This window comes from Lepus europaeus, chromosome 13 (genome assembly GCF_033115175.1).
Source record: "Lepus europaeus isolate LE1 chromosome 13, mLepTim1.pri, whole genome shotgun sequence".
Taxonomy (NCBI): domain Eukaryota; kingdom Metazoa; phylum Chordata; class Mammalia; order Lagomorpha; family Leporidae; genus Lepus; species Lepus europaeus.
In genome coordinates this window covers 75,584,226-75,600,517 of record NC_084839.1, presented here as the reverse complement: position 1 = coordinate 75,600,517, position 16,292 = coordinate 75,584,226, and the positions used below count along the sequence as shown (strand labels likewise).

Below are 16,292 nucleotides of genomic sequence, written 5' to 3'. Positions count from 1 at the left end.
AAGTGTCCCTGCTGCAGACGACAGGTTGAGAGCAAACTTCCCAATGAAAACACAACAATACATGAAATGACATCCACAATTGGTGATGCCTCGTTTTGCTGTTGGGAGGAAAACAGGAATTAGGTTATCAGGCATAGATTGGTTAAACAAATGTATTCATTTCAGGTTTCTGAATGAAAGTTTCAGAAGAAGATAATAAAAAAAAGAAAAAATCAGTTCAAGTGAGAATTGCTATAATGTGATATTTATTTTTAATTTTATGAGTCAGTGTGAGATGGTTTGGCAGATTAAAATCATAATGTACAGTATCAACCATTTCAGTGTTATCAATTTGGCTCTTACAGAACTTATTTTGACAGCATGGTGTGTCATCTGGCAATCACAAAGCACTTTAGAAAGTTCACTGTGAATGTATTCTACAAGGGAAATGCATCAAAATGGACATTTTCAAAACCTTTTTGTTCCAGTGGTTAATGCGTGCAGGGGAGGGCAGATAGCAGAGCAATTTAAAATTCTCTGAGATAGCCACCAGATATTTCACGAAAAAGCAAAAGGAAAAATGAAAAATTCAAAAATCAAAAACCATTTCACTTCAATCTTTTATTTCCTTTCAAATGCTACCCTCCTTTCTAATCAGATTTACCACAGCAAGGGGCCCTATCACCACATCAGGAGATCAAGTTTAACGAGGCTTGTTAGAAACAAGAGGACAAGTAAACGTATGTGTTTGTACAGTGGTATTTATTAGGTTCAAGCAGAATACTGGGCTAAGAGGTGGAAGCTACCAGGAGAATGAGTTTTGCTCTGTATAATGAAGAAGCGTCTCACATCAAACTTGTTTACAGATAAAAGTGGGAAGGGTCTGCTCAGAGGATTTGGCTTTTGTCCTCCTGGTGGGGAAAATGAAGAACTCTGATTAACGAGCTGGAATGAAAGATTCAAGCCTCAGGTGGTGAACTGGCCTAAATGGTCTAACTAAGTGGTTCCTGTTGGAACCAGGCACCTGGTGTATCTTGGGCCATGCCAGGTGCAATAGAGGCCCTCTTAGCTGCTGGGGACAGATACCCCAGGCTCCAAGCAATAGGAAAACATAAAGTGCAATAGAGTAGTCATATGATTTTGATTAGAATTATTACAGGATACATGAGAAAAGCAAAAGGAGACTGAAAATGCATGAAGCAACTCTCTGAAGATACTGAGACTAGAAAGACAGGCAAGATGCTGATAGGAGAGGACACCTTCAGGAGAGACAAACAAGGAAAGCAGTATTAACAAAGGCTTTGGAACTACCGGTGAAGAATTCAGACTTTGGAAAACTAATAGATATTTTCTTTTTGTTTTTTTTTTAAGATACATTTATTTGTAAGGTAAAGTGATATAGATAGAGGGAGAGATATCTTCCATCCACTGGTTCACACCCCCAAGATGGCTTCAAAAACCAGAAGAGGGCTAGGCCCTTGCTGAAGCCAGGAGCCTAGAATTCCATTTGGGTCTCCCAAATGGGTGGTAGAGAAAATAGTACTTGGACCATTTTCTGCTGCTTTCTCAGATGCATTAGCAGCGAGCTGGACTGGAAGTGGAACATGTGGGGACTGGAATCAGCATACAGATACAGGATGCTTCGCGGTTGCAGGCCACAGCCAGTGGCTTAACCCACTGCCTAACAATGAAGCCCCTTAGCCAATTAATTCCTGAGCCAGAACTGAAAAGAGTCCTTGAAGAGAGATCTGCTTGTTAGGAAGCATTATCGATAAAGTCCATAAATATCAGTGAGCATCTCTACAGCCTGTCTCAAATGCAGATCCAAAGGTCACCAACTCAAAGACTTTGATTTCCTAGGACCGGGCTTGGGCCTAGAAATTTAAATGTTTACCCTCCATCTCAGGTCACCTCCAACCTTCCCTTCCTCACCACGATTCCATAGCGGGGGGCGGGGGGGGGGTGGGAGGCCCAGATCACAGCTTCAGAAATGGGTTTTCTTCAAGGATTGTATGAAAACAGAAGCAAGCTTGGCAACTGTTACTGTAATGGAGACACTGAGTGTACCAAGTTTCCAAGGGTACAAATGATTTCACTGAAAGTTCTTTGATTAACCTGCACTTTGGTTACCACACACCACAGGAACATACTCTGATCTTTGAGATCGTACACAATATGCAATCCCCTGTTGATATGCCAGCCCTTTAAACGTCCAAAGATATTTAACCTGGTTCTGCCAATTAAGCCCAATGCAAAGAAGAATGGTTTGAGCTGGTTCAATCATTTCTCACAAGAGATGATTTCTGACTGCTTCACACCTCTGCGCCCTTTCATCTGATTCGTGCAAGTTTATTACTCTCTCTCTTCAACAGATGATGCACTCTTATATAAATGCAACAAGCAGGTTTGCTGTAACCAGGCAGACACAGAACTTTCCCTCCCTTGTTCTTCCTGCCTTGTTCTTATTAATGCAAGCCAAGACCTCATATGATTTTGCTGGGCTTAGAATTAGCTAGAAATGCATCAGAAATATTTCTTAATGAATCTGTTGTCTCTGACCATAAGCGTTACAAAATTTCTTTGGAGCCTGCATTTGTTGTTTTCTTTTGGTTGTTTTAGCTTTTTTCTTTTATTAAGATTTATTTTGAAAGAGTTACAGAGAGAGGTAGAGGCAGAACTTTCATCTACTGATTCATTCCCCAGATGGCTGCAATGACCAGCACTGGGCCAAGCCAAAAGCCAGGGGCCAGGAGTTTCACCCAGGTCTCACACCAGGGTGGCAGGAGCCCAGACACTTGGGCCATCATCTACTGCTTTTCCCAACCATTAGCAGGAAGCTGGATCAGAAGTGGAGCAGTCAGGATTCCAACCTGTGCCCATATGCAGGCGGCACTTTTACTGCTATGCCACAACTCCGACCCCTGGGGGCTACATTTCGTACAGTATTTAAAACACCACTTGGGATGCCTGAATTCCATACCAGAGTACCTGGCTTTGAGTCTCCTTTCTGTTCTCCATTCCAGGTAAAGGCTCAATCCCTTAGGTGACAGCTGCCCACAAGTGAGACCTGTTTTAAGTTCCTGGCTTCAGGCTTCTACCTGGCGGATCCACGGCTATTGTAGGCAAATTTGGGGAGTGAACCAGCAGATTGCAGATCTCTGTGTCTGATTATCTCTGTCTTCCTGCCTTTCAACTAAAATAAACATTTTAAAAAACAATAATAGGTGCAGGTTACGTGTATGTGTTTAATCAGTATACTTGGGTCTCCCAAGTGGTTGGCAAAGACACAGCTACTTGAAGAATATATGCATGGTTCAAGAATAACATACAACAGGCATATATTCTTGTGTTTTAAAAATATTTTTTTAATTTGAAAGAGACACAAAGAGCTCCAATTCACTGGTTCACTCCCCAGATGCCCACAACAAATAGGCTGAAATTAACAGGTGGGAAATCTATCCAGGTCTCCCATGTGGGTAGCAGGAACCCAAGTACTTGGGTCATCATGTGCTGCCTCCAATGATGTGCATAAGGAGGAAGCTGGAATGTAGCGCAGAACTGGATCTCAAAACCAGGGCACTCTGACATGGAACACGGACGGGCATCCCTAGCAGCATCTTAACCACACCAAATACCCACCCCGGTTCCTGTCATTAATGATAGCATTTTAAATCAGTGTCACTAAAATGCAGGTGTGTGTAATCTGATGAAGATTTTTTAAAAAACCCATTCGCTGTCCTTTGCTACCTGAACTTTAAAACATCTCAATTAATATTGTTCTCTGCAGGGGAATCCCTGGATGAGACTGGCAGCCCGGACAACAGGAACTGGAGAAGATGCCATCTCCTCAGTGAGAGACTTGACAACAGGAGGCCAGTAAGGAGTGGCTGCTATTGTTCCCTAGACTATTGATTAAACAATTTGTAACCATGGCAATGATCTTGTCTTCCTGCAAAGGTTGGTGAGGGTGGGATGGGCAGTCCTCTGTGGTTAAGAAATGTGGAAATGAACCAAGGCTCTTACGAGTTTTTTTCTCATGTCACTGAACAGAGTTTGTCAATTTGCCTCACCTGTTCCTTACCTTAAACTTTTCATCTCTCTATATCAAACTCAACTGGAGTCTAAACTGCATATTCAGGTCAACAGGGGAAACCTTCAAAACACAGGAGAGGAGGAGAGTGGGGTGATGAGTTTTCACCATTTCTTTTACTGTATTTGGGACATTGTTTTCATAGAGAGCTATCTCTTGGACTTCTGCTGATGAGGAGTACCCGTTCACTCATCTGACATTATTTGCTGTGCAACTGTTTATTTGCACCTGCACAGAGCTGTGACTGTTGAACTGGCTGGTTCTATGAGGCCATTGTCTATCTGCAGAAACCACAAGTCCAAGGAAGACAGGATTATAAATACTCCACTGAAGGGGAATCCAGGTAATAGGTGAACCATTCTAAAGGTAGAGTGAACCATAATTTACACATACACATTCACACACACACACGTACAACACACATACACACACCTAAATCTAATGAGGATTTGTAGTGTTCATAAATACATCAAAATCAATCAGACACACTTCCTGGATACAAAGAACTGCTTATCTAATAAACAACAGAAAATCAAGGTAACAAACACTGAAGCATTTTGACCACCATACTGATTATAACAAAATTTCTACTCCAAGTAACCATTTGGATGGCCAGAGGATCCCTGTCACAGAGGTTTTGCAAAAATTGATTAGGATTTGCTCCTGTCTTTAACCTTTCCTGAAGCCAGCTGACTCCTTCTGTACCCTAGAACCAGTGCCTACCAGGCCTGCCTCAAACCCCAGACCTCAAACTGTTTTTTGCTCCACATTTCTAATGTTCCTGGTATCCTTATTTCCTCACCTACTCTTACACCATCACCGTACATGTGAAGTGAGGCTAAGGGCATTCATATTGCTATTAAGCCATCACTTTCTGATGTCCCTGGCATTACCCCATACTCCCAATCCAGCTTCCTCCCCAGGTCTCCATCCAACCTCTAGCCCAGGTGTCCAGTTTCAGCCTGCTATACCTCAGACTGTTGACAAGGAGTCATATGCTGGCTCTAGCCCAAATCCTCAATAGAATCCTCCAATTATATTTGCATTCTCTCTACTGCATACATCTTAACATTTTTGACTGACAGGATAAGGTACAAATTATTATACAAGCCCATTTTCCAAAACTGAATAGAGTCCTGCAGTCCTTGGAAATATAATTATTTCTTCTCATAATAGCCTGTGACTACATCTGATGTGTGGGTGGACAATGGCCCTTAAACCTTCAAAGTAGAAAACAAGGCTAGCAGTCACCAGTCCTATTGATAAATTGTAGCTCTAAGCTGCGAAAGTGCTTATTCACTGACCAAGAACCCTGCAATTTATTTTACTTCATCAGATGCTGAATCCCTTAAAAACTGCTGGAATTCCAAAAGCTTTGAATGTAATTATTTTATTATAGGTATATCTAATCAAACCATTGAAGCTACTGGGAGCCTACTGCTGAAATTTAGATGAGATTATATCTCTATGCCACTCACAGACACATGCAAAAATATACAATTCCAGATAACTGTGAAGACATGAAACAGACTAAACATTTGAAACAAAGAAATATTTCTGGTTCTAAAAATCCTCTGCAGATAATTCTTCCCCTTGCTGTTACTGACATCCTATTCATCTTCTTCTGAGAACCCACTGTAAAAGAATTTGAGAAAGAATACCTTCGAAGAGAACTACAAATAAAAGATAGAATTGCTGCTTTAGAAAATACCTTACAAGGTCCATTTATTACTTGATGTTTGGATTACCTCTACCATACTTGTGTCAACGAATGATCCAACCTACATATGAATATTTTCAGCCACATGCTGCTGTCAATTCCTTCTTTGCATATCGCTGACAATAAGGAAGCATATTCTTATGTAAACTCATTTTATAATAGCAGTGAGCTTATACTCACACACAAATGCAAGCTGCACAGGAAAAAGTTCAAGAATTGAACACACAGGTTAATTTAGAGATTGATTTAGAGAGAATCTGGTGAGCCATTTGCTATGAATTTCACACGTACCACCATGCTCTACATCTAAGAACAACTGCACAACAGCAAGCTTTCAAGTTCTAACCAAAGATCCCCAAAGGCAGTGCCTCCCAGACTTGCGCAGCCCAAGACAGCCTGTGATCCCTGTACAATACTCCTTTGATGGTGATGACAGCAGGAAGCAGGCTGTCTGTGCATTCTTTAGTTACCCAGCTCATTCCTATCTCCTTGGCCACACTGGCCTGCCTGCCCAAGTGCCCACTGAATACATACAAATACTGAACACATTAAACCCACTCACGCATGCAGACTGACTGTGGACTTCAGAAGAAAACTGAGTACAACACTGACAGACACACAAGCAGAAAACTTTCATTCTCCACTAAGGCCATCGTCTTCTCTACACTTTAACCTCTGAGTTACAGTTTGACAAACCTCTCCAGAGGACACCTTGAATGTCCCAGGTCCCTGCAGACTACCAATGCTTTATAGGATGCCAACATTTTAACACGCCGACAATATGATAGAAAACACCTGCGGGCATCATTCCTGGATGTCCTCTTTAGCAGAAAGCTGAGGAAATGAAATCCTCCTGTTTGGAGTGCCCCAGAGATCCACAATTCTCACTTGACACAAAAGAACTTTGTTCATCTGCTAAAGTCTGTAACTTCTGGCTGGCCAGATCAGGGCTTTGTGGAAAGCGCCCCTGTAATCTGTACACTAAGATGAAGACAGTGAAGAGTGGGGAGGTTAGTGACTGCAGAACAAATGGTGTCCTCACTATGAGATGAAGCCAGGTCACCCTAATCAAGGAATTGGTTTTTTTTTGTTGTTGTTGTTGTTGTTTTTTTTTTTTTTTTGCATTTTACTGTTTGTGGTTTGCTATGGTCAAATAAACAAACTTCTTTTAAAAATCCTCACCCTGTCTTTTATGACCTTGTCTAAATATGATCAGAGTCGGGGAACTTGGAAGGCTTCCATAGCCTTGGCAACTCATGACGACAGCCTAGGGTGGTTACTGGCGCCATAAACTAGAGTGTCAATTTGTTGGGTCAACAACAGGAGTCACTGTGCACTTGCTCCTCATGTGGGATCTCTGTCCTTGATGTACTGTACATTTTGATTTAATGCTATAACTAGTACTCAAACAGTATGTTTCACTTTGTGTTGCTATGTGGGTGCAAACTGTTGAAGTATTTTATACTAAATTGATCTTCTGTATATAAATAGAATTGAAAATGAATCTTGATGTGAATTGAAGGGGAGAGGGAGCGGGAGAGGGGAGGGTTGCGGGTGGGAGGGAAGTTATGGGAGGGGGAAGCCATTGTAATCCATAAGCTGTATACTGGAAATTTATATTCATTAAATAAAAGTTAAAAAAAAATATGTACTTACTTTGGTAGTAGCAAAAAGATGGCTTGTATGGCCAAGTGTAGGATTTGGATCAAAGAAATCTAAAAAAATGCAGTGTGAAGCAAGGAGAGGAGGAGACAGAGACACTGAGGCTCTTAGAGTCTTGGGACTAGGTCTTTGTTTGTTGGAATCTCCTTTCTGTAACATACAGGGAAGCCCTCTAAGAAACTGAAAAATAGACTGGCTTTGGAGTATAGCTTTTTGCTTTTAGCCTACCACCCTACTTTGGCTCCCACATTTGTAGAAAAGAACATTTAAAAACAAGCCCACACTCTGAGATCCTGAATTTATAGGACTCCTCCACTAGGAAAACCAACTTTGTAAAAAGCCAGCTAAAGAAAAGAAAAGAATCTAAAGTGGTATACGCCAAGGAACTTCCCATGGGACTCCTGGAGAAGGTAATGAGCTTTTCAAGCCAGGATGTTTTTGTGGTCAAATCGGGATGGGGAAATCTGGAATAAATAAATTAAATGCATTTCCTTTCCATTCCAGTTCTCATTCTTCAGCTTGCTTGTGTCTAATATAAATCTCTGAACGGGGCGGGGTGGGGTGGTGGTGGGGTGGTGGTGGTGTTGTGGCGTAGTAGGTAAACTCACTGTTTACAGTGCTAGCATCCCACATGGGCACTGGGTCGGGTCCCAGCTGCTCCACTTCCAATCCAGCTCCCTGCTAATACTCATGGGAGAGCAGCGGAGAATGGCTAGATTGCTTGGGACCCTGCACCCATATGGGAGACCTGGAAGAAGCTCCTGGCTTCCAGCTTTGGGCCAGTCCAGCTCCAGCTGTTGTGGCCATTTGGGGAGTGCACTAGTGGATGGATGACTTCTGTATCTCTCCCTCTCTTTCTCTCTGTAACTCTGCCTATAAAATAAATAAATAAATCTTTTTTAAAAAAGAATCTCTGAGCAGGGACTTGTATATAGGGATCGCGGATGCAAAGAAACCCAGCTGAAATGGCTAGAAGCACAAACAAAGCTGCGGGTTTCAGCCAAATGAAGCCTCAGGATTCTTCAGACTTGTTTCACTTTTGCTTTCAACTGAAGAAAAATTGACCATGTCAGATGCTTTGCTCAGTAACTTCACTTTTTAATCCTTTCTTTCTTTTGTCCCATAATTGAACAAACACCAATTGTGCATTAATGTGTAAATAGCCCTGCTCCTGATTCAAGACAAAACTAAAAAAAGAATCAAAATAACTTCCTGAGGCAAAGAGAAAAAAAATTAGCACTATGATATATTTATACCAAGTACAATAGCTTGTATGCAAAGATACAGCACTTGAAATTATTTCAAAAAAGTGTGTGAGGAGAAATGGGGTGTAGGCATTTGGACTAGCGGTAAAGTTTTCACGTTGCATATCAAAATAAATACCCAAGTTTGTGTCACAGCTCTGGCTCCTGATTCTAGCTTCCTGCTAATGTATACCCTAGGAGACAGCAAGTGATAGCTTAAGTAACTGGGTCCCTGCTACCCTTATGGGAGACTTGGACTGGGATCTCAGCTCCTGGCTTCAGCATGGCTCACTCCCAGCTGTTGTGGGCCTTTGGGCAGTGAATGAGCGGTTGGAAGCTCTTTTCTCTGTGCCCTTCAAACAACAATAACATTACCAATGACATTTATTACAAGTGTGAAACAATAGAATTAAAACTTGCTTATTTTAGTGCAAAACAACCTTGAAAACCATGAATAATTTTTTTTCATAATGCATTTCTTCCACAAACTTCTGAAGTATCCTAGCATTTGCTGAACCCTTGGTATTTTCTTATGCAAATTATCAATAAGAGACAAAACAGCCAAAGGCTAAATAGTGGCCTAATCAGGGCCTACAGGGAGATTAGCAACATGGTTCAGAGAATGGGTTCTGGTGTCAAGCTTAGATTTTTTGCCAGTAAAATATAGAGAATAGTACAGTAGCTACCTTGGAGGAGTCATTTGACTTAAAGAGGATGATTTCCGTGAAACACATAGCAGATAGTAACTCTCAATAAATGGTAAGCATTATTATAGGTTATGTATTCAAGACAGTGATGTTAGGATGACTACACATTGAATAGAGGCCTTTGTGAATGCAGTAGTATCATCTGAGGTTAACATTTTCTTATGTTGCTAGAAGAGCAAAGCCGCTTTCCATGGATAAGAAAAGTCTCAGAAATGGCAGTTTCCTGTCCCTGAGAACTGGCCATACGCGAGGCTGGAGGGATTAATATGGGCTTCAGCCCATATATAAATATTCCTTCTTAATAAAGCTCCATTTCCAAGGAGCAGACATTTAGCCTAGCCATTAAGTCACCAAGGTTACACATCAGAGGGACGGGGTGATACTTAGATCTGACTCTTGACTCCAGATTCCTACTACAGCACAGACCCTGGGAGGTAGAGGTGATGGCTCGGGTAATCGTGTCCCTGCCAGTCACCTGAGAGACCTGGATTGAATTTCCTAGCACCTGGCTTTGGCTGCAACAAGCATTTCAGGAGTGACCCAGCAGATAGAAGTGTGCTCGCTCTCTCTCTCTCTCTCTCTCTCTCTCTCTCTCCTTCTCTCTCTCTCTCCCTCACTTCCTCCCTACCTCTCAAAAAAATAAACAAAAATGTAAAAAAGCAACTCCATAACTATTTTCAGTTGTACCAAAATGGCTATGGCTTAAGACAGAGTGATGTAGATGGAGAGGGGTAGAGAGAGAGAGAGAGAAACTGGCTGTAACCGCTGTACCAGAAGTGAATTATGGGGGCTCCCTTGCTACTGCATGTAGGGTTGTGAACCAGCCATATGGGCATCATGTTGGAGCTTGTTACAAATGAAGATATCAGGCCCAGCTCAGACTGACTGAATAAAATTTGCTTTTTAATAAAAACATTGTACAATGTTTAAGAGGTGCTACCTTAGAGCACCTCCATTTTTCTTACAGTTGCCAACCCTGCTTACTCCTGAGAGCAGCTCACACAGGCCAGAGATCTTACCTAGAACAAGAAAGCTACTTTCTGGGATAGTGCTGTGGCACTGTGGGTAAAGCCACCGCCTGCAGTGCAGGCATCCCATATGGGCACCAGTTCAAGTCCCGGCTGCTTCACTTCCAATCCAGCTCTCTGCTATGTCCTGGGATAGCAGTAGAAGATGGCCCAAGTCCTTGGACCCCTGCACCCAAGTGGGAAGACCCAGAAGAAGCTCCTGGTTCCTGGCTTTGGACTGGCACAGCTCCGGCCATTGCAGCCATCTGGGGAGTGAATTAGCAGATAAAAGACCTCTGGGGCTGGCGCTGTGGCTCAACAGGCTAATCCTCTGCCTTGCAGCGCCGGCACACCGGGTTCTAGTCCGGTTGGGGTGCCGGATTCTGTCCCGGTTGCCCCTCTTCCAGGCCAGCTCTCTGCTGTGGCCAGGGAGTGCAGTGGAGGATGGCCCAAGTGCTTGGGCCCTGCACCCCATGGGAGACCAGGAGAAGCACCTGGCTCCTGCCTTCAGATCAGCGCTGTGCGCTGGCCGCAGCATGCCGGCCGCGGTGGCCATTGGAGGGTGAATCAATGGCAAAAGCAAGACCTTTCTCTCTCTCACTGTCCACTCTGCCTGTCAAAAATAAAAAAAATAAATAAATTAAAAAAAAAAAAAGGCCTCCGTATCTCTCTCTGCCTCTGCCTCTCTGTAACTCTGCCTTTCAAATAAATAAATAAAATCTTCTTTTAAAAAAAAAAAAGCTACTTTGAACCAGAGGAAAAAAATAAATAATCTACAACCTGCATCCCTCAGGGACATCCCCTGGCCACTTACACAGACTTGCCTATGTGCTCATGGATTATGATGCTGTCACAATTCTAGTTCGCCTCGATTTCTTGTAACTAGCACGGACACTGAGTTCTTACTGCAACTAAGACCTAGAGTGCACCCTCTGCCTTTCCTACCTGTCTTCTCAGTCCACAACATCCAAATTGAGAGGTGTTTTTCAGTGATGCTCGGTGTCCCTGTATCCTTATTTCAGTTTCCAGTCTTATTTCACTCAAGTCAGGATGAACATAGCGAGCCACCACAGGATTGTCTCCCCTGAAGGTGTGGACAATTAGAATTTGCAGGCTGTGGCTGCTGACTTACCGTGAAATGCCGTCCCAAATGTTCAGAGTGCCTTTTATAATAGGCCTAACAGTTGTTAGTATCAGCCAAAGGAAGGTTGACATAGCAAAATAAGTGGTGTCTGGTCTGCCTTCTAATAGGATTAGGGCACGGCCTGGTGGATCTGACTGCTTTGTAATAGCTGCTCTGTTAGTAATCCTCAAAGCATCATCTGGAAACACATTTGAGTCACTGCATTTATTCTGAAAAGTCTCTGATAGGAATGCTGGTAATCCTGGCCTCTCAGTAGTCTGTTTATGTTGCACAACCAAATCAGTTTCTTGAGGCCATTTGGAAAATGTCACCACACTGCTTTCTATCTTTGCAAAAAATGTTTTGCCACTTATTCAGTCTTTTCATGAATATTATCTTATACTTGCTCCCAGCTCTACTCTGAGGTTGGCAGGACCACTTTCACCCCACCCCATACATTCCAAGTCTTCACCTGTAGATGAAGAAACTGAAAATCCTAAGTTCGCAGAAGCTGGGTTAATAACTTAAAAGGTCTAGCTGACCTGCCCGGGAATGCAATGCTAATGATAGAATCAGATTAAGGACCAACTGCTTCTGTTAAAACATATTTATTTATTGAGACTGGAGTTGTGGCATAGCAGGTAAAGCTGCCACCTGCAGGGCCTGCATCCCGTTTGGGCACTGGTTCGAATTCCAGCTGCTCCTCTTCCAATTCAGCTCCCTCATAATATACCTGGTAAAAAAGCAGAAGATGGTTCAAGTCCTTGGGCCTCTATACTCATGAGGGAGACCAGGAAGAAGCTCTTGGCTCCTAGGTTAGGATGGGCACAGCTCCAGCCAATGTAGCCATTTAGAGAGTGAAGCAGCAGATGAATGGAAGATTCTCTCTCTCTCTCTCTCTCTCTCTCTCTCTCTGCATCTGCCTCTCTGTCACTCTGCCCTTCAAATAAATAAATACGGCTTTAAAAAAAAGAGAGACAGAGAGAATGGAGGGAGGGAGGGAGAGAGAGAGACAAAGGGATCACCTGTCTACTTATTTATACCACAAATGGATACAACAGTTATTGCTCTGTCAGCCTGAAGCTAGGATCCAGGAACTCCATCTGGGTCTCCCACATGGGTGGCAGGGAAGCAAGCCCCTGCATCATCATCCACTTCATTCTCAGGTACATTAGCAGGAAGCTGGATTAGAAATAGAGCAGCAGGGACTAGAATCAGCCCCTAGGGAATGAAGGCATCCCAAGCAGCAGGTTAGCCTTCTGTGTCACAACAGCCTAGGATCAATTATTTGATGCTTATATGACAGCCCTTTTGTCTGTGCTGCCTTGCTGCTACTCAAATGATGATACCACATATCACAAGGGGATATCCAAATAGTTATGTCTCTGACCAAGAAATTCTGGACCAAATTAATTGGGTATTATAATGACCCCCTGAGTTCACCATCTCATTAGCTTGCTTATTATTTCTGAGCATTTCACTTTTTTTAAACAGTTCAAATCAGCACAAATCAAAATATGTTATATGTGGCCTTGAATTATTTAGAGCAAACCTAGGTTGCTCCTAAGGTGGAAGGAATTTTAATTGCTTGTGTTATGTGTGTGTCTGTGCGTGTGTAATTTTTGGAAATCCGAAGACATTTGTCTTTCTTTTAATTCACTCATTTGTTTCTTCAACAGATGTTTCTGAGCAATCACTAATGTCAGAACCTCTGTGACATATGGGTCAAATTCATTTATCAAATGTGTAAAAAATTGCTTGTTTTAGATTGCCAGATGACTTGCAATAAGGTAAAAGCCCTCAAAAGGATTTAGAATGATTGCAAGTCAGATATTCCCAACTTCTGTATATATAGTCGATTTTTAAAAATACCTAAAAACAGAGCAAAGTTTCCCTTTAATTTTAAATATAGGCCAGTGATTTCCATCAAGATCTCTTTGAATTCTGTTCTCTACTAAGCAAACTCTCTCAGCCAGCTCTGTTTCATGAGGATTTTTATTTGGGAGGCAAAGTTACAGACAGAGAGAGGTCTCCCATCTAATGGCTTACTCCCCCAATGGCCAAAATGGCCAGAGCTGGGCCAGGCCAAAGCCAGGAGCCAGGAGATTCTTCCAGGTCTCTCACATTGGTACAGGAGCCCAGGCACTTGGGCCATCTTCCACTGCTTGTCCAGGCCATTAGCAGAGAACTGGATAGAAGACAAGCAGCTGGACACGAATCAGTGCCCATATGGGATGCTGGCATTGCAGGTGGAGGCTTAACCTTCTATGCCACAGCAGCAGTCTCTCAAGTAGATTTAATCAGCATCACCAGCCCTACCCCTCTCTTTTATTAATTGTATCCAAGGTATTAATAAAAATATTGAGCAAAACCAACACAAGGAGGGAGTCCCATAACTAGTTATGAAGGACCCCTTTCCACAATATTCCAAGGTAATTCACTAACACAGGTGAAATCTGAGAACTTACAAAAAGATTTCTATACAAACAGGATGCAAAAAAAAATGAAATAATGATTTCTAAAATGTTAAACAAATTATGCTTTTTCCAAATCACCCAAGCTTTAGAACTCAATCATGCTACATGCTTCTTCCATGAATCTACCACTTATCAAAATTTCACTTTGAAATCTTCCTTGTGCTGGCAGACAGTTGAATACCATGGCTTAGGAGCCACAATTGACTTCACAGTGTCTTCATCTTCATTTCTGTACCCAAAATACCACAGCACATCACAGGTGGATCCCAAATATGTAATTCCTTCAACCTTCGCCTGTGCTACATTTATATAAGTGCCTCAGGAACCACCAATCAGACAGTAAGCAACATAACCTACTCTTGGTAGGACGTCCCCTAAGTAGTTAGCTAATATACTCCATGCAACATTATCATATAACATCTTGGAAGTATTGAACTGCATTATTTCTTTATAAATTCTGCTACCATTATGTAATTTTAATAAGTGTTGTAATAACTACTCATTATAATTCCTACAGTTTTCATTGACAAATTCAACACAAGTGGCAATCATGTGTTCCAAGTCTTAGAATAACGTTGTCACTGGACATCTCTAAAATATAGGTTTGAAATCAATTAAAGATTTAAAAGAAAGAGTTTGTAACAACTAGAGCTACCCAACCAAGGATGTCAGTGCCTGTAAAAAATATCGTGTGTTCCCTGAGTTAATGAAAATGTCCAACAGACGATACATCTACCAGAGATGTCAGAGAAACACTTCCAACCCTGCATGGTATTTCTACCAGATGATTACTGCAGTGCCTCCCTGCTTTCCAGTTCTACGATTTTATTTCTCCTATTTCCTGTGTGCACCTCTTGATATTTCCTGCCATTCCCTCTGGCTTGCTCCTAAATTTCATTACAAACCATAGACTAAAGACAACACATGAGACCTTCATCTTGTCCTTGGTAATGTGGGTCTACCTGAGAAGGTATTTACAGAATGTGACTCAAGGAGAGCCCTGGAGATTAGGCTGGTGCAAAGGAAGGGAACAAGTTGAGAGCTGCAAATAAATCCTCTTCTACAAATGCTCTCTTGTCTCACCAAGACATATTATCTCTCTGTTGGAAAGCCACTGAGCTAGCATTTACTATTTTGAGATTATGATCCACTCTCCAACCTACTGCTAGAATACCTACATACCTAATAAAGTAATTTCTTCTTGTAAGATCATGACAGGAATATTAAAAATTCATAAACACATTGCCTTTTACCCATAATGAAAAAATATAGTAAAGATTTGGTAAAGAAATCGGGTATATTATAGGAAGTGAGAAGTAGCAAGGTCCCTGTAATGGTATTTCACTGAATTACACCTACATGGAAGTAATATTTTAGCAAATATGATGACTCTGACAGAGCTCCTAAAACTGACTCTTCAAGAACATCATCATTGAAAACGAAGAGAAAACAAGTGCTCTTTCCAGACAGTATATGCAAACTGACAGAAGGATGCTTGGAATTTCAAGTCCTAATTTCTTTTTTTTTTAAGATTTATTTTATTTATTTGAAATACAGAGTTACAGAGGGAGGTAGAGACAGAGAGGTCTTCCATCCGATGGTTCACTCCCCAGATGGCCGCAACAGTCGGAGCTGCGCCGAGCTGAAGCCAGGAGCCAGGAACTTCTTCCAGGTCTCCCACATAGGTACAGGGGCCCAAGGACTTGGGCCATTTTCTACTGCTATCCCAGGACATAGCAGATTGCTGGATTGGAAGTGGAGCAGCCGGGATTAGAACTGGTGCCCATATGGGATGCTGGCGCTTCAGGCCAGGGCATTAACCCACTGCACCACAACACCGGCCCCTCAAGTCCTAACTTCTGTCAGGTCCTGATCTCAGCAGGTTAAGTACAGAAATGAGAAGGGTTATAGTTCTCTTCAGTACACATCGGTAACCCTGAATCTCCAAGATCTGTGCTCTACTTGCTAGCACAGGCAATCAGCTGGCCAAAGCAATTAGCAGAACCTAGTAGGCTAAAGGAATGTTCTATTAACCAAATAACTCAGTACCTTTTCTGATTTGGATATTTTAAAACAGATGAAACTGGTTTTAAAATTTGCAATGCCTATTTGAAAGATATGTTTGATATAGACAGACTCCTAGAGTGTCAAATCAAATTCTGTGGACGGCTTTACAGCTCTGGTCTATTAATGCTGCAGAACTCAAGAAAATCAAGGCAATCCATCTTAACAGGTCAAGTCTTGAGTCTGTTTTCCACATGAGATAGAAAGAGGAATGGGATT

General features: G+C 42.1%; 1 protein-coding gene across 1 annotated transcript in view; it reads right to left on the bottom strand.

Annotated features, from left to right (window-relative positions):
• CTNNA2 (catenin alpha 2) overlaps positions 1-16,292 on the bottom strand; it is a 1,271,675-nt gene that overhangs the window by 577,267 nt on the left and 678,116 nt on the right. The window lies entirely within an intron of this gene.